Genomic DNA, 20,741 nt, shown 5'->3' with positions numbered 1-20,741 from the left:
TCCAAGTCTTCTGGGCTTCTTCTGATCCAAAAATAAGTTCCGTGAAGTTTCAGGTCAATTGGACTCCGTTTGGTTTTCCTTTTCTGCGATATTCTAAAACAAGGTAAAAACATAAACTGGCATTGGGCTCTGGGTTAATAGGTTAGTTCCAAAAATGATATAAAAGTGTATAATAAAGCCCATAAGCATCCAAAATAGTAGATAATATAGCATGGAGCAATCAAAAATTATAGATACGTTGGAGACGTATCAGTGCTTGACGATGATAGCTACATGGAATAGACCACTCCATCTCCACAGGCGTCGCCCGCTTTCCGCAGGCTTCGCAAAGGCCCCAGGCCACAGGTCACCATGTCGAGCATTCCAGAAGGGGAAGTGCAACACAGCTCAGTAGCACGTCAAGTGTTTCCTGAAGCCACCCTAATTGTGAATGTCTCCGAGTCTGAAGCAAAAACCGCTGAAGACATTCCGACTGCATCAGCCGATGAAAATCAAGAAACAAGAGAAGAAGAAGAAGAAGAAGAAGAAGAAGAAGAAGAAGAAGAAGAAGAAGAAGAAGAAGAAGAAGAAGAAGAAGAAGAAGAAGAAGAAGAAGAAAGAGTTGCTACACCCCCTCCTACTGAACAAGTCATTCTCGGGGAGAATGAGTCTGTGCCCAACCCTCCTGTCATTAAACAGATGGAGGTTGAAACTACTGAGGCGGCCACAAACACTGATGCTGAAGCCAATGACACTGTCATGGCTGAAGACCATGTGGCGCCTGGCGACTATGTGGCGCCTGAAGATAATATGGCGTCTGAAGCCAATGTGGAATCTGAAGCTAATGTGCTTCTTGAAGCTCAAGTTCAACCTGAAGCCACTGTGCATGCTGAAGCCACTGTTCCATCTCCAAGGCCTCACACAATTGAACAGGCCTTCGATCATGGGCAGCTGGTCACTATGAAATGGCCCGTCATGGTGCCTCCCACTGCTCCCGGACCTCAATATGACTATCATGTGGAGCAGAGGCCACAAGTTCAGAAGCCAAAGCCCGGGCTGCCAAGGCTTCCAGGTGTTGCAACATCCCCAGGATCGTTCAGCATGAACAGCTTCAGGGCACACAATACTTTCTTTGACAGTGCCAAGAATCCATACTCGAAGCCCAAGATCTCTTCTGATTGCTTCTGGAGCTATCAGCAGCGCAGCTACTACTCATGCATCCTATACAATCAAGAGTGAATCTTTCAACACATGTGTCTTGATTCTGAAGCCATTGTTGGGCTGCCCTGTCTGGAAGAAGCCCTTGATTGCTTCAGGGAGGTTGGTCTTCTATAGTTCGTCACTGACAAGGAGCACTGGAATGAAGAGCTCTTGCTGCAGTCCTATGCCACTCTTCACATTCGTGGCTACAACAGGGATCTGAAGACATGGATCCTTGAGTGGATGTCAGGCGATGTGCACCATGAAGCCAAAGCTCAAGACATTATTGAGCTTACTTCCCTGCCCACTCCAGGTGACTTGTATGAGCATGGTTGTCAGCTTCACAATAATGAATTGCAGAGTATCTTTCAGTGGCCTGAACCAAATATGAGTCAGATGCTCAGCACGATGAAGCCATTGCCTCAAGATGCTGAATATCCCAAGGAATTCTTCGTCAAGGACCTCGAGTACTTGCCCCGCATAGTCTATCACATTCTGAGGAATACTCTATGTCCAATCAAGGGATATACTACTGAAGCCAAACTTGAAGGAGCCATGAAGACTTTGGTCTTTTACATCATCAATGGCATCAGATTCAACACCCAGGATTTCTTCATCAGACAACTTGCTGCATCTGGGATTGATCTGTTTGGCCTGGAGTTTTATGCTCCATGGGTGATGTGCCTGATCAATCTCCACTCCTCTATTGACTATCAGCCCTCAGCATGCAACCATCTTGTATTTCTGCCTGAGGTTGATCTGTCTGTTGAAGCCATCTACCCAGAGCCTGCCAAGGAGCCGCTATATCTTCACAATGTTGATCATCAAAGCTTCACGCAGCCCATAGAAGGGGTTCATGTTCCAATGCTGCTACCCCTGCTTATCCCCTGGCTGGCAATATGCGTGTGCCCCATCGTGCAAACACCGAAGCCACTGATAGTACGATTGCCCAAAGGCCTCAGAAGCGTTCTCGTGTTCTCAATGACCGAGAGCTTCTTGTTGCCTTACATCAGAAGCAGGATAAGCATCACGACTGGCTTAAGCGTCAGATGCAGAGTATCTGGTGGACGTCAATCACATCAGAAACTTGGACACCAAGAACTCATCCGTTGCCCATGAAGCCTGTCGACGGTTTTGGAAGAGTCTCACACTCCTATGCCCTAAAGAAGATCTTCGCGAAGATGGCTTCGCAGAGGGCTTCAAATTTGATTCCAGGCCTCCACAGAATGCAAGCTGGCGTCGGACTCCTTCCATAGAAGACTCTGAGTATTCATCTTCGGCTACAACTGTTGTTGCGGGAGTCGTCGATGAAGAAGACGACGCCACTTCACCAACCATGGCTTCACTGCATCTCGACACTGCACCAGGCCCTTCTGCTCCACCGAACTCCAATGTCGACCCTGCACCTACATCTACTCCTGATGGGAACGAGTAGATACTCTGTGTCTTCAAACCTTTTTGGCCATTACTAACAAAAGGGGGAGAAGCATATGAGTTGATAGTCTTCAAGCGGGTCCTTATGGGTGGTTGCACTATTTTTTGCCAAGTGTTTACAACTCTCGTATTTTGATACATTTGTTTCTTTGGGTTGTAACACTTAAAATCGATGGTCGTCTGCTACTTTTTCTGCTACTCTGTGATGTGGTGATAAATTCCGCATGAAATCATTCCGCAGATGCCCATTTTTCATTATGCATGTCATTATCTTTGTTATATATTTATATGCCTGATGAATTGTCTTCATAAGTTGAAGATGATCTCCACAAAGTAAAACCTGCCATGTGCATTTGCATTCAAAAGCAAACTACTTATATGCACATCTTCAGGGGGAGCCTTTTTCTACTTACGAAGATAATGCCATAATTCTCAACTTTCACACACTTTTATCCCCGTTGAAAACTTCAACCAGTTTGTCATCAATCACCAAAAAGGGGAGATTGTATGTGCATCTAGTGCCACCCCTAGTTGGTTTTGGAGTATTGACGACAAACCTGGTTGAGGGACTAATGTGTTTGTGAGAATTGCAGGATAACACAGGTAGTAGTCCCTTATTGATTCGGTTTACCTACCAGAGATGACCCCTAAAAATGTGTGAAGACATTGAAGACAATGGTGGTCTGTGAAGAGATTCACATTGAAGACTATGACATGAGAAGACATCATATGAAGACTATGGAGTACGAAGACATAGTTGTTTTGTAGTTTCCTTTTCTTCTTTGTTGAGTCATAGGAACCATCGTACTGTTAAGTGGGGTCCAAGTGAACAAGGTCAGAGTGACTGATGTGATGCTCAACCAAATCCTATGTCTTCGAGCGAAGACAATGAGAGCAAATCTTATCTAGAGCTGGATGAGTCAGCTTAACTTGTAGCCCATGTCAAGCTGTCGCGTGCGTTTGAAATCTGACTGTTGGACACGTGTCAGTTCCTTAGTGACCCAAGGTCATTTTGGACAAATCAGGTCGAGTTGCCTCCTGGCTATAAATAGCCCACCCCCTACACCATAAATTAGTGGCTGCTCAGAGTTAGTGCACGGCTTTTGTCGTTTGAGAGCAACCCACCTCCAAAGCATTTGAGAGAGAGATCCTTGTAAGGACAAAGCCCAAAACACCCAGAGCCAAAGAGTGTTAGGCATCACTGAAGTCTTTCTGTCCACATGATCTGAAGACTTGTTACACTTGAGGATTGTGAATCCTCCAGACGGTTAGGCATTGCGTCCTGAGCATCCAAGAGTCATTGTGGATTGCCAGTGAACGAAGTATGTGAAGGTTTGGAAGTCTACCTTGAAGACTTACCAGAGTGATTGGGCGAGGACTGTGTGTCCTTAGCTCAAGGGGAATAAGGTGAAGACATGGTCTTCTGTGTTGAATCTCAGCCTCCCTAACTAGACGTACAGTTATCACAGCAACTGGAACTGGTCTACCAAATCCTTGTCTTCATCAAGCTACTGGTTCTATCCTTCACTTCCCTTTACTTTACAGTTTGTCTTCGTGAAGTCATTGCATGCATGTATGATCTGATTGACTTCACTAAGTGAAGACTCTTTACAGTTTGGCTCCATACTATCTTCCATCCTGATCCATACTACCTAGTTGCTGATAGTCTTCGTGTTTTCACTTCATTGTTTATTTGACTATGGCTTGTCTAGTGTAGTCTTCCTTCTGCTGCATATCAATAGGTTCATTTCTATCATTTGTCTTCAAAGCCCCCGTGTTTTGAAGACTTTCATAAAAATCGCCTATTCACCCCCCCTCTAGCCGATAACTAGCACTTTCAGTACCAAGCTTTAGCATCACCCTTTAATGAGAAAAGGAAATAATTTGAGAATAAAGTAATAGTGAGTTTTCTCATCATGAGTAAAAAGGGTGGCTATGTAATTCAACTTAGTAAGATGTGCCACAATAGTTTCAGTTTCATAACCATGGAAAGGATCAGATTCAACCACAGTAATTAGCTCTGGGTCGACAGAGAATTCATAATCCTTATCATCAATAAAGATAGGTTAAGTACCAAACTTAGGATCACATTTCATTCTAGCATTCAGAGATTTTTCTTTATACTTGTGTAATAATTTCTCTAGATCATCTCTATCATTGCAAGCAAGAATATATCTAGTTGTTTCTTCACTCATAACATAACCTTCCGGTACCTTAGGCAATTCATATCTAGGAAGGCAAGTTCTAGCAGGTGTTCCAGGAGATTCAGTTGCAAGCTCATCATCAGAATCAACAACATTATGTTGTATAACTCAAGCAATTTATTTATCAAGAAATTCACCAAGTGACACATCATCATTATCAAGCAAGGTACTAGCATCATCATAAGCATCATTCATAGTAGAAGTATCATCATCAATAACTTGCGACATATCAGAATTAATAGCACGTGGTGGTGTTGCAAGTTTACTTATAACAGAAGATGAATCTAAAGCAGAACTGGATGGCAGTTCCTTACCTCCCCTCGTCTTTGAGGGAAATATCTTAGTCTTAGCATCCTTCAGATTCTTCATAATGATAATATGATAATAATCCCAAGTGACTCAACAAATATATCTATGCTCCCCGGCAACGGCGGATAAAAAGATCTTGATAACCCACAAGTATAGGGGATCGCAACAGTTTTCGAGGGTAGAGTATTCAACCCAAATTTATAGATTCGACACAAGGGGAGCCAAAGAATATTTGAAGGTATTAGAAGCTGAGTTGTCAACTCAACCACACTTGGAGATTAATTATCTGCAGCAAAGTGATTAGTAGCAAAGTAGTTTGATAGTTTTGATAGTAGTGACAGCAGCAATAGTAACAGTAACAATGATAGCAGTAATTTTGTAGCAAGTGTAACACTGATGATAGCAGTAGTAACTTAGCAGAAACAATATGGAAAAGTTTGTAGGCATTGGATCAGTGACTTGTTGGATGATATTCATCATGAGACAGTTATAACCTAGGGCGATACGGCACTAGCTCCAGTTCATCGATATAATGTAGGCATGTATTCCATAAATAGTCATACGTGTTTTATTAAGAGAACTTGCATGACATCTTTTGTCCTACCCTCCCGTGGCAGCGGGGTCCATATTGGAAACTAAGGGATATTAAGGCCTCCTTTTAATAGAGAACCGAAACAAAGCATTAACACATAGTGAATACATGAACTCCTCAAACTACGGTCATCACCGAGAGTGGGCCCGGTTGTTGTCACTCTGGGGTTGCCGGATCATAACACGTAGTAGGTGACTATAACTTGCAAGATCAGATCTAGAACATGGATATAATGATGAATTCATAAACGGTTCAGATCCAAAATCATGGCACCTGGGCCCAAAGTGACAAGCATTAAGCATAGCAAAGTCATAGCAACATCAATCTAAGAACTTAGTGGATACTAGGGATCAGGCCCTAACAAAACTAACTCGATTACATGATGAATCTCATCCAACTCCTCACCGACCAGCGAGCCTACGAAGGAATTACTCACTCCTGATGGGGAGCATCATCGAATTGGCGATGGAGAAGGGTTGGTGATGACGAAGAACGAAGATCCCCCTCTCTGGAGCCCCAAACGGACTCCATATCTGCCCTCCCCGGGAAGAACAGGGCTTGGCGGCGGCTCCGTCTCGTGGATCGTGATAATTCTTTCTCCTTGGTTTTTTTTCTGGAAATATGTGATTTTATAGTATCAGGGGGGTCGTCAGCGGGGCCACCGGGTGGGTACAACCTTCCTGGGCGCGCCAGGAGAGGGGGCGCGCCCTGGTGGGTTGTGCCCACCTAGGGGCCCCTCTCTGGTGGGTCTTGGCTCCAGTAATTCTTATTATTGATATAAAAAATCCTCAAAAAGTTTCATTCCATTCCGAGAACTTTTATTTCTGCACAAAAACAACACCATGATAGTTCTGCTGAAAACGGCATCAGTCTGGGGTTAGTTTCATTCAAATCATGCAAATTAGAGTCCAAAACAAGAGGAAAAGTGTGAGAAAAAGTAGATACATTGGGGACGTATCAACTCCCCCAAGCTTAAACCTTTGCTTGTCCTCAAGCAATTCAGTTGATAAACTGAAAGTGAGAAAGAAAAACTTTTATGAACTCTTTTGCTCTTGTTTGCGTAAATAAGCTTAAACAACATCCATGTTTTCGGCCAACATTATAACTAACCATGTCAACAATAACACTTAAAGATTATAATGATTCATATCAATGACATAATCAGCTAGCGAGCAATAATAAGATATCTCAAACGGCAACACGTTGTCAAAACAACCATGATATAATATGACAATAGTGGTATCTCACTAGCCCTTTCTGAGACCGCAAAACATAAATGCATAGCACCTCCAAAGTTCAAGCAGCGACCAAACATTGTAATTCATAGAAAAGATCCAGTCATGATGCACCCAACATTAGCTACACACAATGCATAAATCATGACCGTTGTGCTCTACTCAGTTTCTGGCGCTTGTTTTAGAAGGTGGTGACACAACATAAAAATAAATAGAAAGTCCCTTCGCAGAGGGAAGCAGTGATTTACAGAGGTGCTGGAGCTCAGTTTTTAAAACAGAGATAAATGATATTTTGAGACATGTACCCTTCTCATTCACTTCACGACCATCTGTTGAAAACTGCGTCAGTCCGGGGTTAGTGTCATTCAAATCATGCAAATTAGAGTCCAAAACAAGAGGAAAAGCGTGAGAAAAACAAGATACGTTGGGGACGTATCACGTATCTATAATTTTTTATTGTTCCATGCTATTAAAATATCAATCTTGGATGTTTTATATACAATTACTAGCAACTTTATATAATTTTTTGGGACTAACCTATTAACGTAGTGCCCAGTGCCAGTTGTTGTTCAATACCAAACGAAGTTCAATTGCCACGAAACTTTTTGGAGATTTTTTTTGGTGATAAGAGACCTTGGAAGCTTCTGGAGCACACGAGAGGAGGCCTATGAGGCCCACTAGACACCAGGGCGCGCCAGGGGCCTCTGGCGCATCCTAATGGGTAGTGGGGCCCACGGGCACCCCCTTGACCTACCTCCGTCTCCATAAATACTCTAAAATCCCAAAAACCCTAGGGGAGTCGACAAAATACTTTTTCCGCCGCCGCAAGTTCCAAAACCACGACATCCAATCTAGAGGCCTTTTCCAACACTCTGCCGGAGGGCAACGATCACGGAGGGGTTCTCACCATCCTTGCTGCCCCTCCGATGATGCATGAGTAGTTTACCACAGACCTACGGGTCCGTAGTTAGTATCTAGATAGCTTCTTCTTTCTTTTTGATCTTCAATACAATGTTCTCCTTGATGTTCTTGGAGATCTATTTGATATAACTCTTTTTTGCGATGTGTTTGTTGGGATCCGATGAATTGTGAGTTTATGATCAGATCTATCCATGAATATTATTTGAGTCTTCTTTGAACTCTTTTATGCATGATTGTTATAGCTTCATATTTCTTCTCCGATTTATTGGTTTGGTTTGGCCAACTAGATTGATTTATCTTGCCATGGGAAGAGGTGCTTTGTGATGGGTTCGATCTTGCGGTGCTCAATCTCAGTGACAGAAAGAGACATGACACACATGTATCGTTGCTATTAAGGGTAACAAGATGGGTTTATTCATATGTGAGTTTATCTTGTCTACATCATGTCATCTTGCCTAATGCATTACTACATTTTTCCATGAGCTTATTACACTAGATGCATGCTGGATAGCGGTCGATGTGTGGAGTAATAGTAGTAGATGCGGAATCGTTTTGGTCTACTAATCTTGGACGTGATGCCTATATACATGATCATTTCCTTGGATATCGTCATAATTATTTGCTTTTCTCTCAATTGTCCAACAGTAATTTGTTTACCCACCGTATGCTATTTTCTCGAGAGAAGCCTCTAGTGAAAACTATTGCCCCCGGGTCTATTTCCTATCATATATTAAACCAAAAATACCTTGCTGCAATTTTGTGTGTGTGTTTTAATTAGATCTATTTATCAAATCTCATACAATTTAATCTATCTCAATACCGTCGAGGGATTGACAACCCCTTTACGCGTTGGGTTGCAAGTACTTTTTGTTTGCGTGCAAGTGATGTTTACATAGTGTTGCTTGGTTCTCCTAATAGATTAATAACGATGGTTTCATAACTGAGGGAAATACTTACCACTGTTGTGTTGCATCATCCCCTCCTCTTCGGGGAATTACAATGCAGATTACAAGCATCAGGCAGCACAGCCGGCCACGAGAGGCGGGAGCAGGAGGTCCCGTCGGTGCTGGATTTGTTGGCTGAAGCAAGAAGATCAGAGATTGAAGAAGCACGACGGTCATTGGATTGGCATCCAACGGTCACTTCTGCTAGAATCGTTTGTTGACTAAGATATAGTAAGTAAAAGATTCCTGCATATGCGTCGACTTAATAGGCCCACAAGTTAGCCTCCGGATCTGTGGCGGACAACATACAACCCATTTGCTATATTTTTATAATTTACAGCTCATTTGCAAATTGTTATGCAATTTATTGCAGTCCATTTTCTTTTTGTTGACCAAGACCAGGGTTCAAAATTCCTGAGAAGCTCTCGCCCGTTCTACAGTTGATGGAGTTGGTTGCTGTGAAGATGGGCGATGAGGTGGTTGCCGCAGAGAAGGCTATTGTTGGGAAACCCTGGCAGTTGCTTTTGTGCCGACAAGCTCGTCGCTTGCCGGCTCAGTGTGTGTCTTCTTCTTCCTGGCTGGCTTCTTCAAAGCGGTAGTCCTTGTTCAAGCAGGAGGGGCAGGGGGCTCTTCCTCCTCTTTTCCCTCCACCACATGCTCCTCGGCATGCTCTTCTCCACCTCCATGCTCTTAGGCATGTTCTTCTTTATCCTCATTCTCTTCGGCGTGCTCTTCCTTGTTGGCATCACTAACCACGCCCCGGGAGTGAACTGCTTTTCTTGCTTCTTCCACCTCAAAGCAATGAACTCAACTTCATCATCCTTGGTAGGGTGGATCATGTCCTTATCCTCTTTGTGCGTCCTCTCAGCCAGGTTGAAGAACCATTCTTTCACTTCGGCCTCGGCGGGTACCCTCCAATCTGCTAGGACATCCCTGGCATTGCACGACGGCATCATTGCCACAATGGAGTGAAGGAAATATGCCCTAGAGGCAATAATAAAGTTATTATTTATTTCCTTATAATCATGATAAATGTTTATTATTCATGCTAGAATTGTATTAACCGGAAACATAATACATGTGTGAATACATAGACAAACAAAGTGTCACTAGTATGCCTCTACTTGACTAGCTCGTTAATCAAAGATGGTTATGTTTCCTAACCATGAACAATGAGTTGTTATTTGATTAACGGGATCACATCATTAAGAGAATGATCTGATTGACATGACCCATTCCATTAGCTTAGCACCCGATCGTTTTGTATGTTGCTATTGCTTTTTTCATGACTTATACATGTTCCTATAACTATGAGATTATGCAACTCCCATTTACCGGAGGAACACTTTGGGTACTACCAAACGTCACAACGTAACTGGGTGATTATAAAGGAGTACTACAGGTGTCTCCAAAGGTACATGTTGGGTTGGCGTATTTCGAGATTAGGATCTGTCACTCCGATTGTCGGAGAGGTATCTCTGGGCCCTCTCGGTAATGCACATCACTTAAGCCTTGCAAGCATTGCAACTAAATGAGTTAGTTGCGGGATGATGTATTACAGAACGAGTAAATAGACTTGCCGGTAACGAGATTGAACTAGGTATTGGATACCGACGATCGAATCTCGGGCAAGTAACATACCGATGACAAAGGGAACAACGTATATTGTTATGCGGTCTGACCGATAAAGATCTTCGTAGAATATGTAGGAGCCAATATGGGCATCCAGGTCCCGCTGTTGGTTATTGACCGGAGATGTATCTCGGTCATGTATACATTGTTCTCGAACCCGTAGGGTCCGCACGCTTAAGGTTACGATGACAGTTATATTATGAGTTTATGCATTTTGATGTACCGAAGGTTGTTCGGAGTCCCGGATATGATCACGGACATGACGAGGAGTCTCGAAATGGTCGAGACATAAAGATTGATATATTGGAAGCCTATGTTTGGATATCGGAAGTGTTCCGGGTGAAATCGGGATTTTACCGGAGTACCGGGAAGGTTACCGGAACCCCCCGGGAGTTAAATGGGCCATGATGGGCCTTAGTGGAAAAGAGAAGAGGCAGCCCTACATGGGCTGCGCGCCTCCCCCTTCCCCTAGTCCTATTAGGACTAGGAGAGGTGGCCGGCCCCCTCCCTCTCTTTTCCCCCTCCACGAATCCTATTCCAACTAGGATTGGGGGGGATCCTACTCCCAGAGGGAGTAGGACTCTCCTGGCGCACCCCTTGTGGCCGGCCAGCCTCCCCCCTTTGGTCCTTTATATAATGAGGTAGAGGCACCCTAGAACACACAAGTTGATCCACGTGATCTATTCCTTAGCCGTGTGCGGTGCCCCCAGCCACCATATTCCTCGATAATACTGTAGCGGAGTTTAGGCGAAGCCCTGCTGCTGTAGTGCATCAAGATCGTCACCACGCCGTCGTGCTGACGAAACTCTTCCCCGACACTTTGCTGGATCGAAGTCCGGGGATCGTCATCGAGCTGAACGTGTGCTCGAACTCGGAGGTGCCGTAGTTTCGGTACTTGATCGGTTGGATCGTGAAGACGTACGACTACTTCCTCTACATTGCGTCAACGCTTCCGCAGTCGGTCTGCGTGGGTACGTAGACAACACTCTCCCCTCTCGTTGCTATGCATCACATGATCTTGCGTGTGCGTAGGAAATTTTTTGAAATTACTACGAAACGCAACAGTGGCATCCGAGCCTAGGTTATTTATGTTGATGTTATATGCACGAGTAGAACACAAGTGAGTTATGGGCGATATAAGTCATACTGTCTACCAGCATGTCATACTTTGGTTCGGAGGCATTGTTGGACGAGACGACCCGGACCAACATTACGCGTACGCTTACGCGAGACCGGTTCCCCCGACGTGCTTTGCACATAGGTGGCTTGCGGGCGACAGTCTCTCCAACTTTAGTTGAACCAAGTGTGGCTACGCCCGGTCCTTGCGAAGGTTAAAACAGAGTCTATTTGACAAACTATCGTTGTGGTTTTGATGCGTAGGTGAGATTGGTTCTTGCTTAAGCCCGTAGCAGCCACGTAAAACTTGCAACAACAAAGTAGAGGGCGTCTAACTTGTTTTTGCAGGGCATGTTGTGATGTGATATGGTCAAGGCATGATGCTGAATTTTATTGTATGAGATGATCATGTTTTGTAACCGAGTTATCGGCAACTGGCAGGAGCCATATGGTTGTCGTTTTATTGTATGCAATGCAATCGCGATGTAATGCTTTACTTTTATCACTAAGCGGTAGCGATAGTCGTAGAAGCATAAACTTGGCGAGACGACAACGATGCTACGATGGAGATCAAGGTGTCACGCCGGTGACGATGGTGATCACGATGGTGCTTCGGAGATGGAGATCACAAGCACAAGATGATGATGGCCATATCATATCACTTATATTGATTGCATGTGATGTTTATCCTTTTATGCATCTTATCTTGCTTTGATTGACGGTAGCATTATAAGATGATCTCTCACTAAATTATCAAGAAGTGTTCTCCCTGAGTATGCACCGTTGCGAAAGTTCTTCGTGCTGAGACACCACGTGATGATCGGGTGTGATAGGTTCTACGTTCAAATACAATGGGTGCAAAACAGTTGCACACGCAGAATACTCAGGTTATACTTGACGAGCCAAGCATATACAGATATGGCCTCGGAACACGGAGACCGAAAGGTCGAGCGTGAATCATATAGTAGATATGATCAACATAATGATGTTCACCGATGAAACTACTCCATCTCACATGATGATCGGACATGGTTTAGTTGATTTGGATCACGTGATCACTTAGAGGATTAGAGGGATGTCTATCTAAGTGGGAGTTCTTAAGTAATATGATTAATTGAACTTAAATTTATCATGAACTTAGTACCTGATAGTATCTTGCTTGTTTATGTTGATTGTAGATAGATGGCTCGTGCTGTTGTTCCGTTGAATTTTAATGCGTTCCTTGAGAAAGCAAAGTTGAAAGATGATGGGAGCAATTACACGGACTGGGTCCGTAACTTGAGGATTATCCTCATTGCTGCACAGAAGAATTACGTCCTGGAAGCACCGCTGGGTGCCAGGCCTGCTGCAGGAGCAACGCCGGATGTTATGAACGTCTGGCAGAGCAAAGCTGATGACTACTCGATAGTTCAGTGTGCCATGCTTTACGGCTTAGAATCGGGACTTCAACGACGTTTTGAACGTCATGGAGCATATGAGATGTTCCAGGAGTTGAAGTTAATATTTCAAGCAAATGCCCGGATTGAGAGATATGAAGTCTCCAATAAGTTCTATAGCTACAAGATGGAGGAGAACAGTTCTGTCAGTGAGCATATACTCAAAATGTCTGGGTATAATAATCACTTGATTCAATTGGGAGTTAATCTTCCAGATGATTGCGTCATTGACAGAATTCTTCAATCACTGCCACCAAGCTACAAGAGCTTCGTGATGAACTATAATATGCAAGGGATGAACAAGATTATTCCCGAGCTCTTCGCAATGCTGAAAGTTGCGGAGGTAGAAATCAAGAAGGAGCATCAAGTGTTGATGGTCAACAAGACCACTAGTTTCAAGAAAAAGGGCAAAGGAAAGAAGAAGGGGAACTTCAAGAAGAACGGCAAGCAAGTTGCTGCTCAAGAGAAGAAACCCAAGTCTGGACCTAAGCCTGAAACTGAGTGCTTCTACTGCAAGCAGACTGGTCACTGGAAGCGGAACTGCCCCAAGTATTTAGCGGATAAGAAGGATGGCAAGGTGAACAAAGGTATATATGATATACATGTTATTGATGTGTACCTTACTAATGCTCGCAGTAGCACCTGGGTATTTGATACTGGTTCTGTTGCTAATATTTGCAACTCGAAACAGGGGCTACGGATTAAGCGAAGATTGGCTAAGGACGAGGTGACGATGCGCGTGGGAAACGGTTCCAAAGTCGATGTGATCGCGGTCGGCACGCTACCTCTACATCTACCTTCGGGATTAGTATTAGACCTAAATAATTATTATTTGGTGCCAGCGTTGAGCATGAACATTATATCTGGATCTTGTTTAATGCGAGACGGTTATTCATTTAAATCAGAGAATAATGGTTGTTCTATTTATATGAGTAATATCTTTTATGGTCATGCACCCTTGAAGAGTGGTCTATTCTTATTGAATCTCGATAGTAGTAATACACATATTCATAATGTTGAAGCCAAAAGATGCAGAGTTGATAATGACAGTGCAACTTATTTGTGGCACTGCCGTTTAGGTCATATCGGTGTAAAGCGCATGAAGAAACTCCATACTGATGGACTTTTGGAACCACTTGATTATGAATCACTTGGTACTTGCGAACCGTGCCTCATGGGCAAGATGACCAAAACACCGTTCTCCGGTACTATGGAGAGAGCAACAGATTTGTTGGAAATCATACATACAGATGTATGTGGTCCGATGAATATTGAGGCTCGTGGCGGATATCGTTATTTTCTCACCTTCACAGATGATTTAAGCAGATATGGGTATATCTACTTAATGAAACATAAGTCTGAAACATTTGAAAAGTTCAAGGAATTTCAGAGTGAAGTTGAAAATCATCGTAACAAGAAAATAAAGTTTCTACGATCTGATCGTGGAGGAGAATATTTGAGTTACGAGTTTGGTGTACATTTGAAAAATTGTGGAATAGTTTCGCAACTCACGCCACCCGGAACACCTCAGCGTAATGGTGTGTCCGAACGTCGTAATCGTACTTTACTGGATATGGTGCGATCTATGATGTCTCTTACTGATTTACCGCTATCGTTTTGGGGATACGCTCTAGAGATGGCCGCATTCACGTTAAATAGGGCACCATCAAAATCCGTTGAGACGACGCCTTATGAACTATGGTTTGGCAAGAAACCAAAGTTGTCATTTCTAAAAGTTTGGGGCTGCGATGCTTATGTGAAAAAGCTTCAACCTGATAAGCTCGAACCCAAATCGGAGAAATGTGTCTTCATAGGATATCCAAAGGAAACTATTGGATACACCTTCTATCACAGATCCGAAGGCAAGGCTTTTGTTGCTAAATTCGAAAACTTTCTAGAGAAGGAGTTTCTCTCGAAAGAAGTGAGTGGGAGGAAAGTAGAACTTGACGAGGTAACTGTACCTGCTCCCTTATTGGAAAGTAGTACATCACAGAAAACTGTTCTTGTGACACCTACACCAGTTAGTGAGGAAGTTAATGATAATGATCATGAAACTTCAGAACAAGATACTACTGAACCTTGTAGATCAACCAGAGTAAGATCCGCGCCAGAGTGGTACGGTAATCCCATTCTGGAAGTCATGATGCTTGATCATGATGAACCTACGAACTATGAAGAAGCAATGGTGAGCCCAGATTCCGCAAAGTGGCTTGAAGCCATGAAATCTGAGATGGGATCCATGTATGAGAACAAAGTATGGACTTTGGTTGACTTGCCCAATGATCGGCAAGCAATTGAGAATAAATGGATCTTCAAGAAGAAGACTGACGCTGACGGTAATATTACTGTCTACAAAGCTCGACTTGTCGCAAAAAGTTCTCGGCAAGTTCAAGGGATTGACTACGATGAGACCTTCTCACCCGTAGCATGAGACCTTCTCACCCGTAGCGATGCTTAAGTCTGTCCGAATCATGTTAGCAATTGCCGCATTTTTATGAAATTTGGCAGATGGATGTCAAAACTGCATTCCTGAATGGATTTCTGGAAGAAGAGTTGTATATGATGCAACCAGAAGGTTTTGTCGATCCAAAGGGAGCTAACAAAGTGTGCAAGCTCCAGCGATCCATTTATGGACTGGTGCAAGCCTCTCGGAGTTGGAATAAACGTTTTGATAGTGTGATCAAAGCATTTGGTTTTATACAGACTTTTGGAGAAGCCTGTATTTACAAGAAAGTGAGTGGGAGCTCTGTAGCATTTCTGATATTATATGTGGATGACATATTATTAATTGGAAATGATATAGAATTTCTGGATAGCATAAAGGGATACTTGAATAAGAGTTTTTCAATGAAAGACCTCGGTGGAGCTGCTTACATATTAGGCATTAAAATCTATAGAGATAGATCAAAACGCTTAATTGGAGTTTCACAAACAACATACCTTGACAAAATTTTGAAGAAGTTCAAAATGGATCAAGCAAAGAAAGGATTCTTGCCTGTGTTACAAGGTGTGAAATTGAGTAAGACTCAATGCCCGACCATTGCAGAAGATAGAGAGAAAATGAAAGATGTTCCCTATGCTTCAGCCATAGACTCTATCATGTATGCAATGCTGTGTACCAGACCTGATGTGTGCCTTGCTATAAGTATAGCAGGGAGGTACCAAAGTAAACCAGGAGTGGATCACTGGACAGCGGTCAAGAACATCCTGAAATACCTGAAAAGGACTAAGGATATGCTTCTCGTATATGGAGGTGACAAAGAGCTCGTCGTAAATGGTTACGTTGATGCAAGCTTTGACACTTATCCGGACGATTCTAAATCACAAACCGGATACGTGTTTACATTAAACGGTGGAGCTGTCAGTTGGTGCAGTTCTAAACAAAGCGTCGTAGCGGGATCTACATGTGAAGCGGAGTACATAGCTGCTTCGGAAGCAGCAAATGAAGGAGTCTGGATGAAGGAGTTCATATCCGATCTAGGTGTCATACCTAGTGCATCGGGTCCAATGAAAATCTTTTGTGACAATACTGGTGCAATTGCCTTGGCAAAGGAATCCAGATTTCACAAGAGAACCAAGCACATCAAGAGACGCTTCAATTCCATCCGGGATCTAGTCCAGGTGGGAGACATAGAGATTTGCAAGATACATACGAATCTGAATGTTGCAGACCCGTTGACTAAGCCTCTTCCACGAGCAAAACATGATCAGCACCAAGGCTCCATGGGTGTTAGAATCATTACGGTGTAATCTAGATTATTGACTCTAGTGCAAGTGGGAGACTGAAGGAAATATGCCCTAGAGGCAATAATAAAGTTATTATTTATTTCCTTATAATCATGATAAATGTTTATTATTCATGCTAGAATTGTATTAACCGGAAACATAATACATGTGTGAATACATAGACAAACAAAGTGTCACTAGTATGCCTCTACTTGACTAGCTCGTTAATCAAAGATGGTTATGTTTCCTAACCATGAACAATGAGTTGTTATTTGATTAACGGGATCACATCATTAAGAGAATGATCTGATTGACATGACCCATTCCATTAGCTTAGCACCCGATCGTTTTGTATGTTGCTATTGCTTTTTTCATGACTTATACATGTTCCTATAACTATGAGATTATGCAACTCCCGTTTACCGGAGGAACACTTTGGGTACTACCAAACGTCACAACGTAACTGGGTGATTATAAAGGAGTACTACAGGTGTCTCCAAAGGTACATCTTGGGTTGGCGTATTTCGAGATTAGGATTTGTCACTCCGATCGTCGGAGAGGTATCTCTGGGCCCTCTCGGTAATGCACATCACTTAAGCCTTGCAAGCATTGCAACTAAATGAGTTAGTTGCGGGATGATGTATTACAGAACGAGTAAAGAGACTTGCCGGTAACGAGATTGAACTAGGTATTGGATACAGACGATCGAATCTCGGGCAAGTAACATACCGATGACAAAGGAAACAACGTATGTTGTTATGCGGTCTGACCGATAAAGATCTTCGTAGAATATGTAGGAGCCAATATGGGCATCCAGGTCCCGCTGTTGGTTATTGACCGGAGACGTATCTCGGTCATGTCTACATTGTTCTCGAACCCGTAGGGTCCGCACACTTAAGGTTACGATGACAGTTATATTATGAGTTTATGCATTTTGATGTACCAAAGGTTGTTCGGAGTCCCGGATATGATCACGGACATGACGAGGGGTCTCGAAATGGTCGAGACATAAAGATTGATATATTGGAAGCCTATGTTTGGATATCGGAAGTGTTCCGGGTGAAATCGGGATTTTACCGGAGTACCGGGAAGGTTACCGGAACCCCCCGGGAGTTAAATGGGCCATGGTGGGCCTTAGTGGAAAAGAGAAGAGGCAGCCCTACATGGGCTGCGCGCCTCCCCCTTCCCCTAGTCCTATTAGGACTAGGAGAGGTGGCCGGCCCCCTCCCTCTCTTTTCCCCCTCCACGAATCCTATTCCAACTAGGATTGGGGGGGGGGGAATCCTACTCCCAGAGGGAGTAGGACTCTCCTGGCGCACCCCTTGTGGCCGGCCAGCCTCCCCCCCTTTGGTCCTTTATATACTGAGGTAGAGGCACCCTAGAACACACAAGTTGATCCACGTGATCTATTCCTTAGCCGTGTGCGGTGTCCCCAGCCACCATATTCCTCGATAATACTGTAGCGGAGTTTAGGCGAAGCCCTGCTGCTGTAGTGCATCAAGATCGTCACCACGCCGTCGTGCTGACGGAACTCTTCCCCGACACTTTGCTGGATCGGAGTCCGGGGATCGTCATCGACATGAACGTGTGCTCGAACTCGGAGGTGCCGTAGTTTCGGTACTTGATCAGTTGGATCGTGAAGACGTACGACTACTTCCTCTACATTGCGTCAACGCTTCCGCAGTCGGTCTGCGTGGGTACGTAGACAACACTCTCCCCTCTCGTTGCTATGCATCACATGATCTTGCGTGTGCGTAGGAAATTTTTTGAAATTACTACAAAACCCAACATGGAGTCCTTGGCGGTGTTGTTGCAAAGAGGGATGATTCCTTCCGGCAAGGTGAAGTTGCAGCCCCTATTGAAGAGCTGGCAAATAATTCAGTAGTGCTCCATGCCAGTCCAAGTGTTGTGAAGGCCTGGGTGCAGCGGCATCGTGTTGGTAGGGTTTCCATACTCCCAAGCTTGTCAGACTCCTCTCTCTACACAGGAGCGATCTGGCGCCTGGTGAAGTCTGCACCAACCATCTCAATGGTCAACCCAAGAGCCTTGAGCATCAAGATTCTTTCTAGAGAAACGCAAAGCTTGTTGTCATTAGGGCCCATGTCGCTCTAGCACGGGTTCCTCTCGATCTTCCTGGTTCTGGGAGCGCAGTATGCCGGGAAGTTCTCATGCTTAATCCAGCACCATCCAGACCTCCATTCAGGCCACTTGATGTGTAGCTTGTCGTCGAGGTAGTGCTTCTTCATTCCTGTCCTTAGGATCCAAGTGATGCTGCCTGAGAGAGCATCACCTTTCTCAGTCCGGGGAATGAATAAATGGCGGAACATAGGCACATTGGCACGACCCCCACAAAATTTTCACAAAAATGTGCAAAAACAGACGTGTGGGTGATGGCATTGGGAGCAAAGTCTAGCAACCTGAACTCGTATGACCTCATGATCTCATTGAAGAAATTGAGAAGGGGGGCACAACCCGCAGTATAAATATCCGGCAAAGAAGTGATACTTATCAGCACTGTGGGAGACGGCTCCTAGGAGCACCTCTGTGGCTTCATGGTCCTTCGTCTTCCTTGCTCATACATACGCGTACTGCGTCGTCAGTAGGAAGACGATGTTCTCCCTCCGCTGCTTAGCGAGGGCTGCTTTCCTCCTCTTCACTTTTGGGTCAGCCTTCTTCGGAGCCATGGCAATTGTTGAAGGTGGATTTGGTGGGAAGCGCGAGCGGGGCGGCGCGGGGACGGAGTGCTCTGTTCTCGCAAGGAAGAAGAAGGTGGGTGCGTGAGATAGATTCTGAGCAAAGGAAGCGGTGGATTGAGCACCGCATCCGCGGATTCCTTTTTATGGGGAAGGCGCGGGGCTGGTGGCTCTTCACTGCTCGGCGTGGCAACGCTTTTGCAGCCGCACAGCCACTAGTTGTCGGTTAGCTCCACCTCTCCCACGTCCCGCATTTAATGCGTCATCGTGGGCGTTCAGTAAAAGTTATCATTATGGACAGTTATCCTTTGCCACGTGTGTTCGTGCATTGTTTTGGGCCTAGCCCAACAACGCCTCACATGTGTGTGAACATGGGTGTTCATACCCTGACGATGCGCAGAAAGTTCAAGCCATCCAGGCGGCAAGGGCTTGTCGGAGGATAGCCTCTCTAATACACTTAATACTTGGTTATCAAGACCGTGAAGAAGACCTCCATGCAGGTCATCGAGAAGTACTAACAGAAGTACTGAAGATCAAGACTCAAGATGCCGACAAGCTACAAGCCGGCAGGCTTCAGGCCGATAAGGCTTCGGATTGGCAAACTTCCCCCCACCGCTCCACTGTGGCAATGGTCATAGACTTCTTCCCTAGCATGACACCTAACGGAGCATTTATTGGTTTTGTCCTAATCCATCAGAGTTAGATATGATAGTAGTGTAGCCACTATGTGCTTCTGTATTTACCATTTTGCCACTGTGGTAGCCTTTTTCATCTATGAAAAGAGGCCCATGGCAACCTTTACAAAGGTCGACACTCTGCCCATTTGCACTATGTAGTTGCCCTTCCCGAGCTCCTTACCGGCAAGCTTGGTGTCTTGTAACTTGAGCATCTTTTCACATATAATTTCACCAAAGCAGGAATAGGGTTTCGCGCCTCTTATTTGCAAAAAAAAGGGTTTTATGCCTCACAGCGGCCCGAACCTAGGTAAATCTTGTGTGTTTACTTGCTGGATCTGCTTTTTGTGTACTGCGATTCCCATAGCCAAACCACCAAGGGGCCTTGTTGATCCTAAAGATTGTCGTGCGTCGACACAGCTAGTGGCGTAAAACGGGAGGAAGAAGACCGCTAGTGTACTTTTTAATCGTTTTGTGTGTTTTTGCTTTTTCATTATACAGAGATGCTTGATAATCATCTTTTTCATTGTACAAAGATGCTTGATAATCATCAAATATAAGATGCCCTTTGGATGTCTTTTCTCAAAAGAAAATATGAGAGAAAGGCAAAATCGATTCTCAAAAGCATAAAAAATGCGAACGCGGT

The sequence above is a fragment of the Triticum urartu genome, chromosome 2A (assembly GCF_056163025.1).
Source record: "Triticum urartu cultivar PI428250 chromosome 2A, HENAU_Tu73, whole genome shotgun sequence".
NCBI classification, from domain to species: domain Eukaryota; kingdom Viridiplantae; phylum Streptophyta; class Magnoliopsida; order Poales; family Poaceae; genus Triticum; species Triticum urartu.
This window is presented reverse-complemented; position numbering follows the sequence as displayed.